The 18905-nt window shown below is 39.3% G+C and overlaps 1 protein-coding gene across 1 annotated transcript in view; it reads right to left on the bottom strand.

Annotated features, from left to right (window-relative positions):
• The window catches only part of LOC122402675 (putative transcription factor capicua), a 57469-nt gene extending 55051 nt beyond the window's left edge, over positions 1–2418 (bottom strand). The window contains exon 1 of the mRNA XM_043405664.1: positions 1619–2418. The gene's annotated coding sequence lies outside the window, so the exon portion shown is untranslated. The remainder of the gene's footprint in view (positions 1–1618) is intronic.
• Positions 2419–18905: the final 16487 nt, after the last annotated feature.

The following is an 18905-nucleotide window of genomic DNA, read 5'->3' as shown; positions in this document are numbered from 1 at the left end:
ACCGTACATCGAACGAAACAACATCGGCATATACACACACACGCATGACCGACGAAATTCACCCGTGAATCATTTGGGCGCGTAACGGAACGAGAAAGGTTATGGAAGGAGTCTAGGATACCAGGCGAGCCTCGAACAATAAGAATAAGAATAAGAAAAAGAAAAAGAAAAGAAAAATGTGTTATGGAAAGTGTAAATGACACGACGAAAGGATAAATATCGGCAAGGAAAGAGTAGCTGTGACGGGTAACGAGCAAACGCGAAGCGAGATCGCGACGATGGTTTTTACATGGCGTAAGTACACAGGCGCCGCACTGTTCTTACTAAAAATCGCACTGAATTTGCAAAATTCACGTATCGCGTCTACTAGCTCCATCTTGACTCGTGAGTTAAGCCGGACGCGCACGTTTTTTTCTGTTGGTCGTCCTCCTGATCGTCGTTGTCGTCGTTTCTGGTCAGCGTCTTCTGATCGTCTCTCACTCACGATATACACTATCGCGCGCACGCCGCTTTTACTCACTAACACAATAAATCCATTGTGAGAGAGAGAATTCCTGGCAGCACATTCCGCGTGTACGTAAGTACGGATACGAGGGTGTACGACGGAATCAGGCGCGCTGTGGCTCTCTCGGATCGAGTCGCTTGCTCGTTCGCGGATGTCGTCACGAGGCGAGGGAAGAGACAGAAGAAGAGAAAGACGCGCGAGGAGAGAGGCGGGCGAAAGAGAGCCGATACGGAGGGGATACTGGTGGGGCAGAGTTAATGTAACAGACAGAGACAGAGACAGAGAAAGAGAGAGAAAGAGTAACTACGGGAAAGAAGAGAAGAAAGAGGGACGGGGAAAGGGTGAGAGGTGAGGGGTTTAAGAGAAAGAGAGAGGATTAGGAGTGACTGGGCGCAGGAGAGGGAGGAGAGACAAGTACGAGTCGTGTATGGTCGTCGTATAAATAGACGAGAGACGATATAGGCATCGTATAGTATAGTAAGACTCCTAGGGCAGGTAGTGGATGCTCGTGACAGCGATGAAACTACCTCACTTACTTCTACCATGAGCATGGAGAGTCACTGACACATAATGCAAGAGCTTCGCGCACGTGCATACACGTACATTGGCACGCACACGTAACTACGTTCTACAAGGAAGCACACGAGCGAGCAAACGAATAGCACGCACACAAAAGAACATTCTCGCGTAGCGACTTGACACGCGCACGCGTAGCTACGCAAGCACACACATATACATATATATATATATATATATGTATAACACTGGGGCTGTGAATGCCGTCGTAGCTGTAGTTGTGTCGTCGTCGTCGTCGTGGTCTCGTAGACCGCCACTCCACCGTGTCACCTATACCGTGAGTATTGATGATGAACGTAAGAATCGACACAAATTCCCGGGGACTATCGGCACCGCGCCACAACGATCCGGGCTTGTGCTGCCCTTGCCACTGCTGTAATTTTCGTAGACTCGTTCGAGCGAATGCGCGTACACACTCGCGTCATGAAAATCCGTCACAGTAGACCGACCGACCGATCGGGAAGAGATGGCGACTACAATACCACGACACGGTCATGACGTCGCCGTGGGTGCACACTCGAGGATATTCTTATTTACCATGGTTCATAGAAACGCGCACCGCTGTACCACCGAATTATTGACATCTTTCTTGTTGGCTATACGTGTCTCGCGCGGTCGGTTCTCTCTTTCTTTTTCACTCGTGCCGCGATACCTCTCTCTTTTACATTCAGCCTAGCTCTTTCTCGTCATATGCACGCGTATGGACTCAGTTGTTCAACTGAACTGCCTGTGACTTGTCGAGCCATATAACCGAGCAGGCAACACGCACACACGCTACCACTATACTACTCCGTTCCTACTATTACCACCACCACTAGCTCCACCACCGCCGTCGCCGTTACCGCTGCTACTACTACCTTCTTCTCCTCGTCCTTCTCCACCACCGCCTTTGCTTCATATCTTCTCGTCGAGTACGTACAGACGCACACACGCGCATGTCAACGTACACACCGCTGACCGATTCGAGCGAGCTGAGACGGCGCGCGCGCACTCACTGACAGCCGCTGTTTCACTTGCGCCAAAGCATGCTCCCTCACTGACGCTCACTGCATAACTAACACCAACCAGTCTACCATACAAAATGATCTCCCTCACAGAGAAGCACGCGGCCAACTCGTACGTGTAGAAGCCTCTAACCCGGAGCACACCTACGCACACCAGCGACCGTTACACCGCCGACGGACTGTAGCCTCAGGACCGTCGTCACGCTCTCCGCGGACCCGTGGGCTTGCGTTCCTACCGCCTCCGATTCCTCGCTCTCTTATTTTCATCATCGGGGAGTTATTATCATTTCTTATTTAAACCAAATCTACCAATAGAGGCGACATATTTCGTCTATCAACAGATATATATTTAAGAGAATTTTATAAACAGATTCTATACCAATTCTTACTATAGCAAATATACTATGATTTTATTCAACAATTATTATTTAATTTCTTGCTAAATATTCTATAAAGAACGCAATTTTCCGCTTGCGAATGAGGATACCCCCTTAACGCAACGTCGATAAGGTCCCGTTTCGCTTTCTGCAATTACCTTCAATTCGTTCCACTTCTAGAAAGGAAGTTTCACGTATTCTTCGAAATACACGCTATTACAGTGTTTATAACAAATATTTCGTTGTATAAATTGTTGCGAATATATGCCTTCTCGCTATATGTATTTCGCGATTTCAAATTTTTATGTTGAAAAATTCCAAATGAACGTTAATAAAATTGTGAACAATTTTTCAATTAACTCCAAGACTTTTTGCAATGTGTATATTTAAAAATACTATTATAAATAAAGATTAACTCTCTTTTGGTACAGAAAGCAATTAAATGTATTTTCTGAACTTTTTCAATAAAAGGGCAACTGAATCTATTCTTGGTGTTCTTGGTGTGGTAATTTTGATGCACCCTTTAAAGAACAAGCAGTGCATACTAATTCATCGGTAATAAATGATGATCGATAGTTTCATGAAGTTTGAAGTACACGTGACTTGTACTGTGTATGGAGTAAAAAGAGTATTTTCTACAAACAATTCAATGTATTGCAATTATTTTCTACATAAGATTGTATTTTTGTAACAATATAATTATAAGTTACACGGAGATTCATTAAATTATTAAACGTTCTTAATTAAATGTATTATAAAATAAACCGCTCGACAATATTTTTTGTTTAATAAAGAAATAACTTTGGCCTGAAGCACGGATCAATGTTATCTATTTAGACTACGGCTATTAAAGTGATCGCAAACTCCTCTCTCGGCTGCATTTGCAAACTATTCATAAACTACAAATATTTGTTCAAGATACTCAAACTGCTCGTCAGAGATGATCATCTGGTTGCCTAGACGTAGCAACTTCTAAGTAAACATCATTATTCATCGTTTAAAGCCTTTAAAAAAAAAAAAAATACTCAAAAAAATTACCTTCGAAGTTTCGTTTTGGTAAAGTGCAATAAGGGTTCTATTTTTTAAGATTTTTTTTAAACAGCTTTTTTTAATGCTTGCGCGCGTTCACTTTGGAACATATCTGAACGAAGCACTTGTTTTTTTCTCGAGTGTCACGACCATACGTTAAAATCTACGCATGCATCGTAGACATAGTAGACATCTGGCGTAACAGTAGCCTCTCGTATCCCGTGCGTAAGCAGTTGTAGAAGGCTCGTGCATCGCATACGTGCGCACACATTTACTGCTTACAGAAGTAGCACCATGCAGGGACGAATATATTATAGGCGCATATTATATTATTCATTATTTCCAGCGAATCTATAGACAGACTTAAAAGATTTAATTACTGTCCGCCGCTGGACGAGATTCCAAATGATCACAATTTCTTGCACGTTATCCGACATACTCGTGAGGGGGAAAAAATGTCACGGTATTGATCTTTACCTGAATAACTGTCGCGAATAAAATGTTATACCGAGTCACTATTTATGTATTATTCAAATAAAATTCTGCCCATGTTCGGGTACAGTCGATGCTTTTAGGTAAACTTGAGCCGAATAAGTGGTCCCTGGCTACAGTTCTGCGCACAATCCATACCCAAGCGTGCGTGCACGACGTAAGAAACGAAACGAAAAGAAAGAAAGGGAGACTCGGTGTACTCGTATTGCCGTGCGTGTATCTCATTGGCGTAGAAACATTCCATCCGTGTATTTGTTCCCGAGCGTCAAATCTACTTTCCCCGAACCACGTTCGATCATTGATAATTTCACTGATTTCTGCTTCGATGTGCAGAGTTTACTCTTACCAGCCAATAAGAAAAATACGATAAACATTGCGCGGAGACGCAGGTTTTTATGCATTCCTTCGTTGGCTGACTTCATCGTTTCTAGAAACAACGTCGAGTCGTTAGAAATTTTTAATCTTCTTATCGAAAAAATTGAACATTTGAAATCTGATGGGAATCGAAGAGATAAAACAAAGTATGCAGTAGAATGGGATTCGATGCGAGACATTGCACAAGACGCGCGATTCTATAAGTGAAAAACATGAGTTAGGTTATGTTCGTTACCATTTATTTAATTCTATTAATTTGTACGAAACAAAATTACCTAACGCACAAATCACTTTAAGTAGATTTTCTTTTTATTTAAAAGTCTATTGATCGAAGGTCATTTAAATCGGTTATATGAATTCCACTTTTGATCCTCTGTCAGAGGTAGAATACGTCCGGCAGACATCATCAATGAGACACTGCGGAGTACCTTGTAGTGACTCGATTCCCCTTCTGCATTTCCCTTCATAGAGTTTCGTGCGCTGTCGATGAATGGCGTAACCTCGTTATGGGACTTCGCGTGGATAACTCTGTATTCTCGCCAACTATGCACGAATCGTGAAAAATTCTTACGAGCATGACGTACGTACGCGGGAGAAACTGGCAAATGTAAGTTGTTTCAGAGAAATTCTACGTTCGATTTCTAATAGCATAATTATGCAAGAGAACAAATGTTTTATTATTTCTATTAAAAATACAGTGGCTGTCGCTTAAAATCGTCCACCTAGTGGTTCAGCCGATATTTTTGTCAATAAAACATGAAAATTGTACGAAATTTTTGAAACTCTTATAGAGGTATACAGAGTGTTTGGCCACCCCTGGGAAAAAATTTATTGGGAGATTCTAAAGGCGTAAATAAGGCGAAAATAAAAAATATCAATTTCTTGACCGAGACTTCGTTAAAATTACATCAATTACAATCATTTTTTATCATTACACATACCCCCGAAATCCTACACATTTTCGAGAAAAAATTTCTTACCGAAAATCTAATTTTTCTTCCAGACCTAACCCAGACCTGACCCAAACCTAACCCAGATCTAACCCAGAACTGTCCCAAACCTAATCCGGACCTAACCTAGACCTGACCCAAACCTTTCTTTTTTGGGTCAGGTCTGGGTTAGGTCTGGATTAGGTCTGGGTTAGGTTTGGGTTAGGTTTGGGTCAGGTCTGGGTTAGGTCTGGATTAGTTTTGGGCCTCATCCAGACCTAACCCAAACCTAATCCAGACCTAACCCAGACCTGACCCAGACCTGACCCAAACCCAACCCAGACCTAACCCAGACCTGACCCAAAACTAATCCAGACCTGACCCAGACCTGACCCAAAACTAATCCAGACCTAACCCAGACCTGACCCAGACCTGACCCAAACCTAATCCGGACCTAACCTAGACCTGACCCAAACCTTTCTTTTTTGGGTCAGGTCTGGGTTAGGTCTGGATTAGGTCTGGGTTAGGTTTGGGTTAGGTTTGGGTCAGGTCTGGGTTAGGTCTGGATTAGTTTTGGGCCTCATCCAGACCTAACCCAAACCTAATCCAGACCTAACCCAGACCTGACCCAGACCTGACCCAAACCCAACCCAGACCTAACCCAGACCTGACCCAAAACTAATCCAGACCTGACCCAGACCTGACCCAAAACTAATCCAGACCTAACCCAGACCTGACCCAGACCTGACCCAAACCTAATCCGGACCTAACCCAGACCTGACCCAAACCTTTTTTTTTGGGTCAGGTCTGGATTAGATCTGGTTTAGGTTTGGGTCATGTCTGGGTTAGGTCTGGATTAGATTTGGGTCAGGTCTGGGTTAGGTCTGGATTAGGTTTGGGTCAGGTCTGGGTTAGGTCTGGATTAGATTTGGGTCAGGTCTGGGTTAGGTCTGGATTAGGTTTGGGTCAGGTCTGGGTTAGGTCTGGATTAGGCCCAAAACTAATCCAGACCTAACCCAGACCTGACCCAAACCAAACTCAGACCTGACCCAAACCTAACCCAGACCTGACCCAGACCTAACCCAGACCTGACCCAAACCTAACCCAGACCTGACCCAAATCTAACCCAGACCTAACCCAGACCAAGGTGCCTAAATTTTTCGACGAAAAAAAAAAATTTCAAATCATTCTGAAAAAATTATTTTCGGTCGCGAGTGTAAATTACAATCATTTTTGGTCAATACACACGCCCCCGAATTCCTACGCACTTTCGAGAAAAAAATTCCTTACCGAATGGTTCTACTACATACTGATTTTATATTTGTTTTTGTCCCTTGGCAATTAACCAACATTTTCCGTAAATACAGGTAGCCCTCCTACAACACGGTTTCATTCTAACGCGATAAGAAAATTGAATAAGAATATTTTTGCTGTTGCATTTAATTACCAAATCGTTGAATGAATTCGAAAACTCGCATGATAATGATCTGTGCCGATTATCTAATCGTTGTAGGTTACACGATAGGAGACGTATCTCAGTGATAGTAATTTATGGCCGATATAGATTGTCAAAATGGAGAGTTTCGCTGGGTACAGTCGGTCAAGTAATGATAATCCTTTCGAACGGGTAATCGTCATCGAGCATCTACGTTCATTGAATACTGACCACGCGTGTATGACGCGCATTCATTTATCGACAGCCAAAGAAGTAACAAATCAACACCGAAGAGCGCGCGTCGATCAAGCTAACCGACGTTAACGGTGCTTGTGCAGACACGTTCCAGTCGTGGCTCGACCGGACAGGTCGATATGAAATCACAAGTCGAACGTCCAAAGTAATTTTCAACGGAATCGTCGTTGGCTGCGCGTTTTGCGAAGCACGACGGTGGTATCGATCACCGACTGTGTCTGTTCGGGTTGAAAATAAATCGGCGTCTCGTATTTAAAGTAACGTTGGCCGAAGTGACACAATCAAGGCTCGATCGTTCTGATAACCGAGCGATTACAGAATCGTTCGTACGACGCGTTCCGAGTTCGAATTACATAATAAATCTCTCGCTCGTTGTACAGACGTCCCACGGTAGCGACGCGTCGTAACGCCTGCCTTTTTTCCTTCTTCATTGGCTGTAATAGCTAATCGATAACTGGTTGCCGACCGTGAACGAGATGATGACTTGTATAAAAAAAATCGACGCCCCGTGATACGTTACAATATACTGACAAATAATTATAGAAAAACATGCGACTGGCCTTGGTAAAAACGTCAATAAGTTACAGTTAAATGCTTAACAGTACTCGTTGAATGAAGATCTACGAGGAAAATGCGTAAACGACGCGAGACGATACGTAATCGTCGACTAGTGACAGAGTCGATAGACTCGGCTGTATTATGACTACTTAAGAGAAACGTAAAACATATTTTATCGACATCCGTGCCATTCATCCGCGTTATTATTCGATATAGTATATTCCACGCTTATTGTGAAATATTCTCTTCCATGTCGACGAAAATGCCAAGACTATTTCAGAAGCGCGATGACCGACTGCGAACATAACCTAACTCGGACCCCCAAGTTTACAGTCAAGCTACGAGTTGGTGAAAATGTTTATTAAAAATTATAATTTCATACTCGATGTAGGTAATTTTGTTTCGTACAAATTAATAGAATTAAATAAATGGTAAGGAACATAACCTAACTCAAGACCCCCGAGTCTACAGCGATGCTCTGAAACATAGAAACATTTCCGGCCACAGAGTATATTTTTGGTAAACAATCTTTGTCTCGAAAATGTACATACAGATAAACAAAATTTTAAGTTACGACTTTCAGGTTAGGTTTCCTTCAGAAATTGGTTTCCTCAGAAAAAACTAAAATAGAATATTTCAGTTGCCTTTAAACTGGCGAGATTGTTTTCATTCGAGGTTATTCAAATATCGTCGTTGAGTTTGTCTTGATACGCACTACGACGTTGCATCATAAAAAATACATGTTAATGTATAAAACAATGGATCACTTTTAAAACTTACGTCTTGATAGATCTTTTCGTATCGATAAAAACAACAAAGATGTGGATGATGTCTCGATCACTTAATTTTTTATTAAATCAGGTTCTAGTAAAATCCGAACTACACGCTACCAAACGACCAAACGTGTCTGCGTTAAGCGATATGCACCAAAGAGAACAGAATTATACATAACGCTTTCCCATCAGTATTACTGATGACACGGGAATAAATATATAGGTATGTATAAATCTCCTTGACGTTGTATACTTCAAGCAGATAAAGCGACCTTGTGACAAAATGACAGATTCATTTTTTTCTTATACCTACACAAATAGTCTCTCGCATAAAATGTATTCTGTTTTAGTTATTTCACGCAATTAGTTCTCTAACTGCTACTTATTTAAAACTGTAATAATTTAACATTGTAATAGACGCCCGCAACCGAAAATAATTTTTCCAGAAAGATTTGAAATATTTAATTTTGTTGAAAAATTTCATACCTTCTCGAATTTTTTTCTCGAAAGTGGGTAGGATTTCGGGGGTATGTCTATTCACCAAAAATGATTGTAATTGACCCCCGCAACTGAAAATAATTTTTCCAGAACGATTTGAAATTTTTCATTTTCCCTGAAAAATTAAGAGTCGATTTTTCTCAACATTTCGTTTTCCATTTTTAATAAATTTGTTTGACAACCTACGGAAATTTTGTTTAGTACTTTTTTGTAGGTATCTATGAGCTCTACATCCATACTAAATTTCAATCGAATACATTCACTATTGTAGAAGTTGTAGTCGTTTGAATATTGGGCCAGTTTTATGAGGTTTCTCTCGTTTTACGGGGTTAAGGAATAAGTTTTCGAATATTTTTAGAATATCTACATATTCTTCACTAAAATACGCGTTGTTTGCCGTTTGAAACATTATAATCGGCCAATCCGTTCAGAAGTTATGACGTTTTAAAGATTCGCATGAAATTTCGGGGGTGCATTTCTGGCCTCACATTAGATTTTCAATCAAGAATTTTTTTCTCGAAATTGCGGAGGATTTCGGGGGTATGTCTAATCACCAAAAATTATTGTAATTGACCCCCGCAACCGAAAATAATTTTTCCAGAACGATTTGAAATTTTTTTTTCCGTCGAAAAATTTCATAACTTCTCGAATTTTTTTTTCGAAAGTGGGTAGGATTTCGGGGGTATGTCTAATCACCAAAAATTATTATAATTGACCCCCGCAACGGAAAATAATTTTTCCAGAAAGATTTGAAATATTTAATTTTGTTGAAAAATTTCATACTTTCTCGAATTTTTTTCTCGAAATTGCGGAGGATTTCGGGGGTATGTCTAATCACCAAAAATGATTATAATTGACCCCCGCAACTGAAAATAATTTTTCCAGAACGATTTGAAATTTTTTTTTCCGTCGAAAAATTTCACACCTTTTCGAATTTTTTTCTTGAAAACGCGCAGGATTTCGGTGGTATGTCTATTCACCAAAAATGATTGTAATCGACCCCCGCAACGGAAAATAATTTTTCTTAAAAAAAAAATTTCAAAACTGTAACAATTTAAGGAATAGTAATTAATCTTAAGAAGTTAATTTCATGTGACTTAACATTAAAAGTTAATAAAAATGAATACAAAAATTATTTTTTATTCCCAAATTGGTAAGTAAACTGGGAAAATGAATCGTAACGTCAGAGGTAACATTTTCTTAAAAAAAAAAAAAATTTTTAAACTGTAATAATTTAACAGGTGAGTACGGACTCAATTGTGACGATCTAAGGAATAGTAATTAATCTTAAGAGGTTAATCTCATGTGACTGAACATTAAAAGTTAATAAAAATATTATTTTTTATTCCCAAAGGATAGGTAAGTAAACGTGGTCGGTCGTTGGTTGGGGCTGGTCGAGGTATAAAATAATCGTTGGGTTATAGTTTGGTTTACAGACGCCGGTCGATGACGGAGTGATCTTATTGTCAGTGATACTGTCTCTGTAGCTCGTAATCAGTTGCGCGCTAGCAGACTGCCCGGCAGCACCACCCCGTTGTGCTATTATTACACGCAGAATCAATCGAAAGTCTCTATATGTATATTTGCGTCACGCGTATCTCGTTAGTATGTATGCACGTAGACCGACGCAGCCCGCAGACGATAGTTAATAGACGGGCTTTTCAGCTTGCAATTTCACATAATGTAATTTGTTTGATCACCCACTACACTACACAGCGACGCACCTCAATTGAATCTCGTCATCGAGGAACGCCCAGACCGGCCTAGTCGTTCTATAAAAACAGTATCCCTTCTAATATCATGGTTTTCACATGGAAGATGATAACACAGCTTCCAAAAACAGAGACCAGATTTTCATTGCAAGACTGCGTGCACCACGCACCCTGGAACCTCGACTTTTACTTCTCGATTCCGATTACTCTCGAGCGGATTAACTTTCAACGATTCGACTCAGCCGTGAGTAAAGTTTTGTGGCGTCGCCACCAGAGGGGTCGCGCTCTCACAAGCGCTCTCACGACCCCTCGGTACATATACACTCCTCGAACGACTTCCCAATATCCCAGTCGGCTAAGGCAGGGCCTGCTAGAAAGCCTTACTGACTTACTGTGTTTCAATTTTCATTAATCGTATGTCGCAACAGAAATTCCATCGACAACGCGATACTTAAAATATCCTGCAAATAAGTCTATTTTCGGATCTCTTGGATCCCAATCTATCGTTAAGGCTATAAACCAGCTTGTCTCTGACTGAACATTACCCGCTACGTACTGTACACATTTTTAAATGTCACCTCGATATTTTTATCTTCGACTAATGCCGGCAATGTGTTAAATCGTGATCAACCAACAAAGGGAGACAAGTAAAAATGCCCTGCTCTTTAAATAGAAAGTAAACACACAACCACAACTTTTTTTATATACAGTTAATCCCATAAGTATTCGTACCTCCATTGCTTATCATGTTTTTTAACAAACCAGGAAATATTCTTTTTATAATCTTGGTTTACACCATAATCACCATCATACTAATCAAGAATCCTTTTGATTTTTTCATTTCAGATAAGCAGAATGAACGGAATCATGATCGCTGATACTTGAGATTATTCATACTTGGCTATTTTGGTTTATTATCTTTGCTTTTATCTCTTCCAATGCGACAATTCTTTCATAAAACTGAACTGTTGTGATTCCCATTGAAATCTTTAATATCTTAATATTAACACAGCTTTTTAATATTTATATTTCTACATCTAACCTCTTCGTTCCGAAGTCTATCCTTATTAACAGTATTATTTTTCATATCTTCCGATCGATTGGTTCTACGCGTTATCGATATCATCTTTGTAGTCCCCTGCGAGAATAAATAACGTATAATCAGTTGCTCTTATCGTAATTAGAGAAAAAAAGGTATCGCCGGTGAAATTTGATAAAGTTCTTTTCGAGTCTAGTACACGCCTAATGTTAATTTTGTACAAATACGAGATAAACCGTTCCATATCTGCGATCAGATACGATTACGAGTGAAAGTCTTTCACTTTTCTTGCCTCGATGCCATACAAGAATTCTCTGATTTTTACATCATATATTATTCAATGATTGGGGCAGATTCTAAGGGATTCTCCAAAATAAGACGAAAATCAAGAATACCAATTTCTTGATGGAGGCTTTCTTAAAAAGTTATTAATAAGTTTAAACTTCCGCCCGTTCTGAATTTTTTTCTTGAAAACGCGCAGGATTTCGGTGGTATGTCTATTCACCAAAAATGATTCTAATTGAACCCTGCGACCGAAAATAATTTTTCCAGAGCGATTTGAAATTTTTTTTTTTCGTCAAAAAATTTAGGCACCTTGGTCTGGGTTAGGTCTGGATTAGGTCTGGATTAGGTCTGGATTAGGTTTGGGTCAGGTCTGGATTAGGTCTGGGTTAGGTTTGGGCTAGGTCTGGGTTAGGTCTGGATTAGGTTTGGGTTAGGTCTGGGTCAGGTTCGGGTCACGTCTGGGTTAGGTCTGGGTCAGGTTTGGGTCAGGTCTGGATTAGGCCCAAAACTAATCCAGACCTAACCCAGACCTGACCCAAAACTAATCCAGACCAAACCCAGACCTGACCCAAACCTAATCCAGACCTAATCGAGATCTAACCCAGACCTGACCCAAAAAAAAAAAGGTTTGGGTCAGGTCTGGATTAGGTCTGGATTAGGTTTGGGTCAGGTCTGGGTTAGGTCTGGATTAGTTTTGGGTCAGGTCTGGGTTAGGTCTGGATTAGTTTTGGGTCAGGTCTGGGTTAGATCTGGGTTAGGTTTGGGTCAGGTCTGGGTTAGGTCTGGATTAGTTTTGGGTCAGGTCTGGGTTAGGTCTGGATTAGTTTTGGGTCAGGTCTGGGTTAGGTCTGGATTAGGTTTGGGTCAGGTCTGGGTTAGGTCTGGATTAGTTTTGGGTCAGGTCTGGGTTAGGTCTGGATTAGTTTTGGGTCAGGTCTGGGTTAGGTCTGGATTAGTTTTGGGTCAGGTCTGGATTAGGTCTGGATTAGTTTTGGGTTAGGTCTGGATTAGTTTTGGGTCAGGTCTGGGTTAGGTCTGGATTAGTTTTGGTCAGGTCTGGGTTAGGTCTGGATTAGTTTTGGGTCAGGTCTGGGTTAGGTCTGGATTAGGTTTGGGTCAGGTCTGGGTTAGGTCTGGAAGAAAAATGATTGTAATCGACCCCCGCAACCGAAAATAATTTTTCCAAAGCGATTTGAAATTTTTTTTTTCCGTCGAAAAATTTCACACCTCGAATTTTTTTCTTGAAAACGCGCAGGATTTCGGTGGTATGTCTATTCACCAAAATTGATTGTAATAGACCCCCGCAACCGAAAATAATTTTTCCAGAGCGATTCGAAATTTTTCAATTTAATTGTTAATAACTTTTTAAGGAAGCCTCAGTCAAGAAATTAATATTCTTGAGTTTCGTCTTATTTTGATCTCTAGAATCTCCCATTGAAATTTTTCCCAGGGTTGTCCGAACACCCTGTATAGCAATAAAATGTTAAATGTGTCAAATTGGCTCAGTTCGTAAATCTAGTGTTATATTCCGATGGTGGTTGACTTCCCCACGGAATTGTATCGATTTGAAGTTCAATAATCTAACCATGGCCGATAACGTCAAATTCGTCGTCGATTCTCGGGTGCGTGTGAACGCAACCGGATACGCTTCCGAAAATATTTCATTCAACGTTCAGTCGCCGTCAGTGTCGCCATGTGCCAAGCATTGACCGTGGACGACGTCTAGCGTGTGTCTATAGACCTATTCCGTCGTCTATTAAAAGAGTAGTAGGCTGCAGTCTCGCGATTACATGTACCTGCGGCAGGCATATACAGTAATACGTGTACGAGGCTGGCGCACCGTCGCAAACGACAGTTACATGCGCGGCCGTCCCGACGGTGGACGCGGTTAGCAACAGATTTGATCAGGATCCGGGACTAACCAACCAATCAAACAGTCTGTTTGGAATTCCAAACATTTTATGTTACAGTACGCGTCATGTATTTTCAATATTACTTAAATCACTCGATTCGATCATCTGACAAATGTACTATCCAGAGATGACTCGTTGGCTAGGCACCGACGAACTAAACGGGGCAAGGGCAAGGAGAGAAGGTCTACGCGCCGCCTTATTCCCACCATAGAGGCCCCCTCTGTCGTCACGCTACATCGTAGTAGGATCTCGATATCGGCGAAAAATATAATGAAATCGCTTTTACTTACTGTTTACTAAATAATGCAAATTCATCCATTCAATGAAGTCTGTTTTGTTTCAGCTTAAATAGTTAATAATGCACAACGAACGAAACCGTCAAGTTCGCCACGTGAGCGAGAAACACTTATGCGATTCTAGTTACGTGCGCATCGCGAGTCGAATTTCGGAATTATTTCATAACGCGTGGCGATTTGCCCAATGTCTCATTGATTGGCACTGATAGCATACGTGGAAACAGAAGTTGAATTCCCAGCCGCTTGGCATACACTCTCACCTATTCACTTGGCTCCTTACACTCTACTTCGATTCGCGAACGATACCATTAATGATCACTGATTTCTTAACGTTATACAGTCTGTGTCACAACCTGACATAATAACGCGATTTTACTGGAAAAAGTTAATGCGTTCATCGTGTACGCGCCCATTTTGGCTAACAATAGCTCCTGACTTCAAGCATATTTTCATTCCGTTTTTAATGAAACTGTCTATCTCTGTATATGATAATATTATATTTTATTTACGAATGTATACCATGATATATAAATTAAATAGAAAATTAATCACTGTCATTAGCCACTCATTCAATGGTAGTGAATTAAAGAATAGTAAATATAGTAAGTTTAAAAATAGTTGATACTTGGCTGCGATCGTCGACCATAATATTGCCTGCCTTTGAAAATAAACGCACTGCTAAAACGGACATCCTTACAATTGGCAGATATTGTCTGGCAACCATATTTAACGAGGGATAAATAATTCTATGTACTTGTTAAAATTTACTCGGAATATTCACTCGGAAAAACGTAGAAACTCCAGCCAAAAATCTATTAAGAAATTGCAAAATCGATTACCGCTTAAAAACAAAAAATCAGAATCAAATCTAACCTATAAATTACTACATCTATACAGGGTGTTCGACCACCCCAGACAAAATTTTAATAGGAGATCCTACAGGCCAAACTAAGACGAAAATCAAGAATATCAATTGTTAATAAGTTATTAAAAAATTAAATTAAAAAATTTTAAATCATTCACCGAAAAATTACTTTCGGTTGCTGGAATCAATTGCAATCATTTTTGGTGAATAGACATACCCTCGAAATCCTACCCACTTTCGAGAAAAAAATTCGAGAAAGTATGAAATTTTTCGACAAAATTAAAAAATTTCAAATCGGTCTGAAAAAATTATTTTTAGTTGCTGGGGTCAATTACAATAATTTTTGGTGAATAGACATACCCTCGAAATCCTACCCACTTTCGAGAAAAAAATTCGAGAAAGTATGAAATTTTTCGACAAAATTAAAAAATTTCAAATCGGTCTGAAAAAATTATTTTTAGTTGCTGGGGTCAATTACAATAATTTTTGGTGAATAGACATACCCTCGAAATCCTACCCACTTTCGAGAAAAAAATTCGAGAAAGTATGAAATTTTTCGACAAAATTAAAAAATTTCAAATCGGTCTGAAAAAATTATTTTTAGTTGCTGGGGTCAATTACAATAATTTTTGGTGAATAGACATACCCTCGAAATCCTACCCACTTTCGAGAAAAAAATTCGAGAAAGTATGAAATTTTTCGACAAAATTAAAAAATTTCAAATCGGTCTGAAAAAATTATTTTTAGTTGCTGGGGTCAATTACAATCATTTTTGGTGAATAGACATACTCTCGAAATCCTACCCACTTTCGAGAAAAAAATTCGAGAAAGTATGAAATTTTTCGACAAAATTAAAAAATTTCAAATCGGTCTGAAAAAATTATTTTCGGTTGCAGAAGTCGATTACAATCATTTTTGGTCATTACACTTACCCCCGAAATCCTTCACATTTTCGAGAGAAAAATTCTTGATCGAAAATCTAATGTGAGGCCAGAAATTGCACCCCCGAAATTTCATGCGAATCTTTAAAATGATAACTTCTAAACGGATTGAGGGGTTTTAATGTTTCAAAAAGCAAACAACGCGTATTTTCGTGCGGAATGTGTAGAAATTCTAAAAATATTCAAAAAGTTGTTCCTTGATACCGCAAAATAAGAAAAATCGACAGGGTAGTAAAAATGGTCCAATTTTCAAAAGGCCATAACTCTTACAATAGTGAACGTATCTCATTGAAACTTTTTTTTAAAGTGGAGCTCATGGGTATCTACAAGAAAGTATTAGACAACTTTTCTGTAGGGCGTCAAATAAAATTGCTAAAAATGAAAAACGAATTTTTAAGAAAAAGTAGGTGCCTTAATTTTTCAGGGAAAATGAAAGGTTTCAAATCATTCTGGAAAAATTATTTTCGGTTGCTGGGGTCAATTACAATAATTTTTGGTGAATAGACATACCCTCGAAATCCTACCCACTTTCGAAAAAAAAATTCGAGAAAGAATGAAATTTTTCGACAAAATTAAAAAATTTCAAATCGGTCTGAAAAAATTATTTTTAGTTGCTGGGGTCAATTACAATAATTTTTGGTGAATAGACATACCCTCGATATCCTACCCACTTTCGAGAAAAAAATTCGAGAAAGAATGAAATTTTTCGACAAAATTAAAAAATTTCAAATCGTTCTTGAAAAATTATTTTCGGTTGCGGGGGTCAATTACAATCATTTTTTGTTGATACATATACCCCCGAAATCCTACGCATTTTCGATATAAAAATTCAGGAAGGTGGACAAATTTTCCGACGAAAAAAAAATTTCAAATCGTTTTGAAAAAATTATTTTCGGTTACGGGGGTAAATTACAATCATTTTTGGTCAACAGACGTACCACCGAAATCCTACCCATTTTCGAGAAAAAAATTCAAGGTATAAAATTTTCGAAAAAAAAAATTTTTTGAAATCGTCGTGGAAAAATTATTTTCGGTTGCGGGGGTCAATTACAATCATTTTTCGTCGATACGTATACCCCCGAAATCCTACGCATTTTCGAGAAAAAAATTCAAGATATGAAATTTTCGACAAAAAAAACATTTTGGATTTATTTCTTTGGTACCGTATCACGCAGGAGCTTTTAGATGCTCTGATAAATGTAATATTTTGCGATCTAAAAATTATATTCGAATCGATGAAACGGCGATCGTTACGAAAATAGAAAAATTGAAAAAAAGAAAAACAAACGAATTATTTTAATGCACGTCTCGTGGAGAAGAAAGAGTGGAAACTACACGTACCACCAGTGATACCATTCCATTCCATATTTGGCGACGTGTTTCATCAACGATAAAAAGAAAATAATATTAATCCTTTGATCTCGCTAATGAATATTATAATTTGCGGATAGAGACTGGCGAAGATTATTAATGTATCAAAGACGATCAAACACAGCGAACACTGAATCACTGGATTGTGAATGAAAAGAAGTACGCGGCGCACATGGTAGTTACCTACACTGTTTAAGAACCTTGGTATGTATGACTTTATCCATTAAACGAGGAAAAAGCAAACCAAAGAACGACACGAGGAACGTGTTATTTTATGTCACGCGGAAACGACTGCATGCATAATGCAATAATTCTGCTGGAATAACGTCTTGTCGAAGGCATTATGAAAAGCGTAAAGTTATTCTTTACCGCTTAACATCATTGGTCTACCATGCATAGAAGATAACACCGCTTAGTTCATCGTTTGCACGCACTGCATCGGTGACCTAAGCAGCGAAAGTTCTTTTGTTTACCTGAGAACCAGCATCTCATGAACTTTCATGAGGCATCTTTACGAAATAATATTTCACATCGAGTACAATTGTATAATGTACAATCATAAGGGTGAATAATAAATTACGTTGTCGTGCGCGTAGCTGAAATCTAACCTCTAATTAACACGTACTCCAAACATGCTTGGAGAAAATAATTATTTATAAGTAAATAAATAGATGGAATCGAATCGAGCGTCGAAAGATAGTAAAAAGTTAGTAATTACGAGATTAAGGTTGTGCGTAGAAATAATTCTACCGTGGCTGCGATGATCTAATTAAGGAACAAATCAGAAAACGCAACGTTGCCGTGATCATCGATTTAAATCAAATTATTACCTTATCGAGAAAAAAGTGGCATTAATTTGATAGAATCGAGCTTATAATAATGCTGAAAAAAAAAAAATTAAACCGTGTTCGTGCATTGTAGCGATAATACATTATCGATACATAGTAATATGCAAGGATGACGCGTGAATATATCGAATGAATTTGTTGTGCCCGGTCGATTGTAACTTTCACGAGCGATCGTTTGGCTCGTACGCTATTTACGCTGCACTTACATATCGTCAGGTCACGCCTAAGCATCGCATAGAGATAAGCGTATGTATCTTTCATATACAATATTGCTTGTGTCACGAACGCGTTCGATCCCGTGGAGCTCACGTGCCGTAAATTATTCGGTGAGAATAGCAGAGCAGCCGTGTCGCAACGCATGCGCAACGGCCGCAGCCGAGGCAGAAATTAAACTGTGGATCGCTGCGATCGAAATAACTCACAACGGAGAACAGGTTTCCACGGGTTTACACCATAGATAAATCTATAGATCCCTCAAGTGTCTCATTCTGATTCATTCGTTATAAAATACTCGACTCGTTTTGAAATAAACAAAAATTAAAGAATGTTATTTTGTTCTCATACCTCTGGGGAAAAAGATGTAAAATTTTAGAACAGAATTGATAGTATGAAAAGGTGGTAGATAGAGTGCAAGTATACCCGAAAGACTGCACGGTCATCTACCTCTTTATCTTTGGCATCTATTTTCAGGTCACGTTGTGCGTACACTATTAATATTTCGCATTTTATTCGCATATATTACGCGTATATTAGAGGGTTGCGCTAGCACACGGTTTCACGTCAGCCGAGTGGAACGAAACTTAATTGCATTTTCATCTACGTCGGTGAC

Source organism: Colletes gigas, unplaced genomic scaffold, assembly GCF_013123115.1.
Source record: "Colletes gigas isolate AHSC1104 unplaced genomic scaffold, ASM1312311v1 Colletes_gigas_Sc00038, whole genome shotgun sequence".
NCBI classification, from domain to species: domain Eukaryota; kingdom Metazoa; phylum Arthropoda; class Insecta; order Hymenoptera; family Colletidae; genus Colletes; species Colletes gigas.
This window is presented reverse-complemented; position numbering and strand designations above follow the sequence as displayed.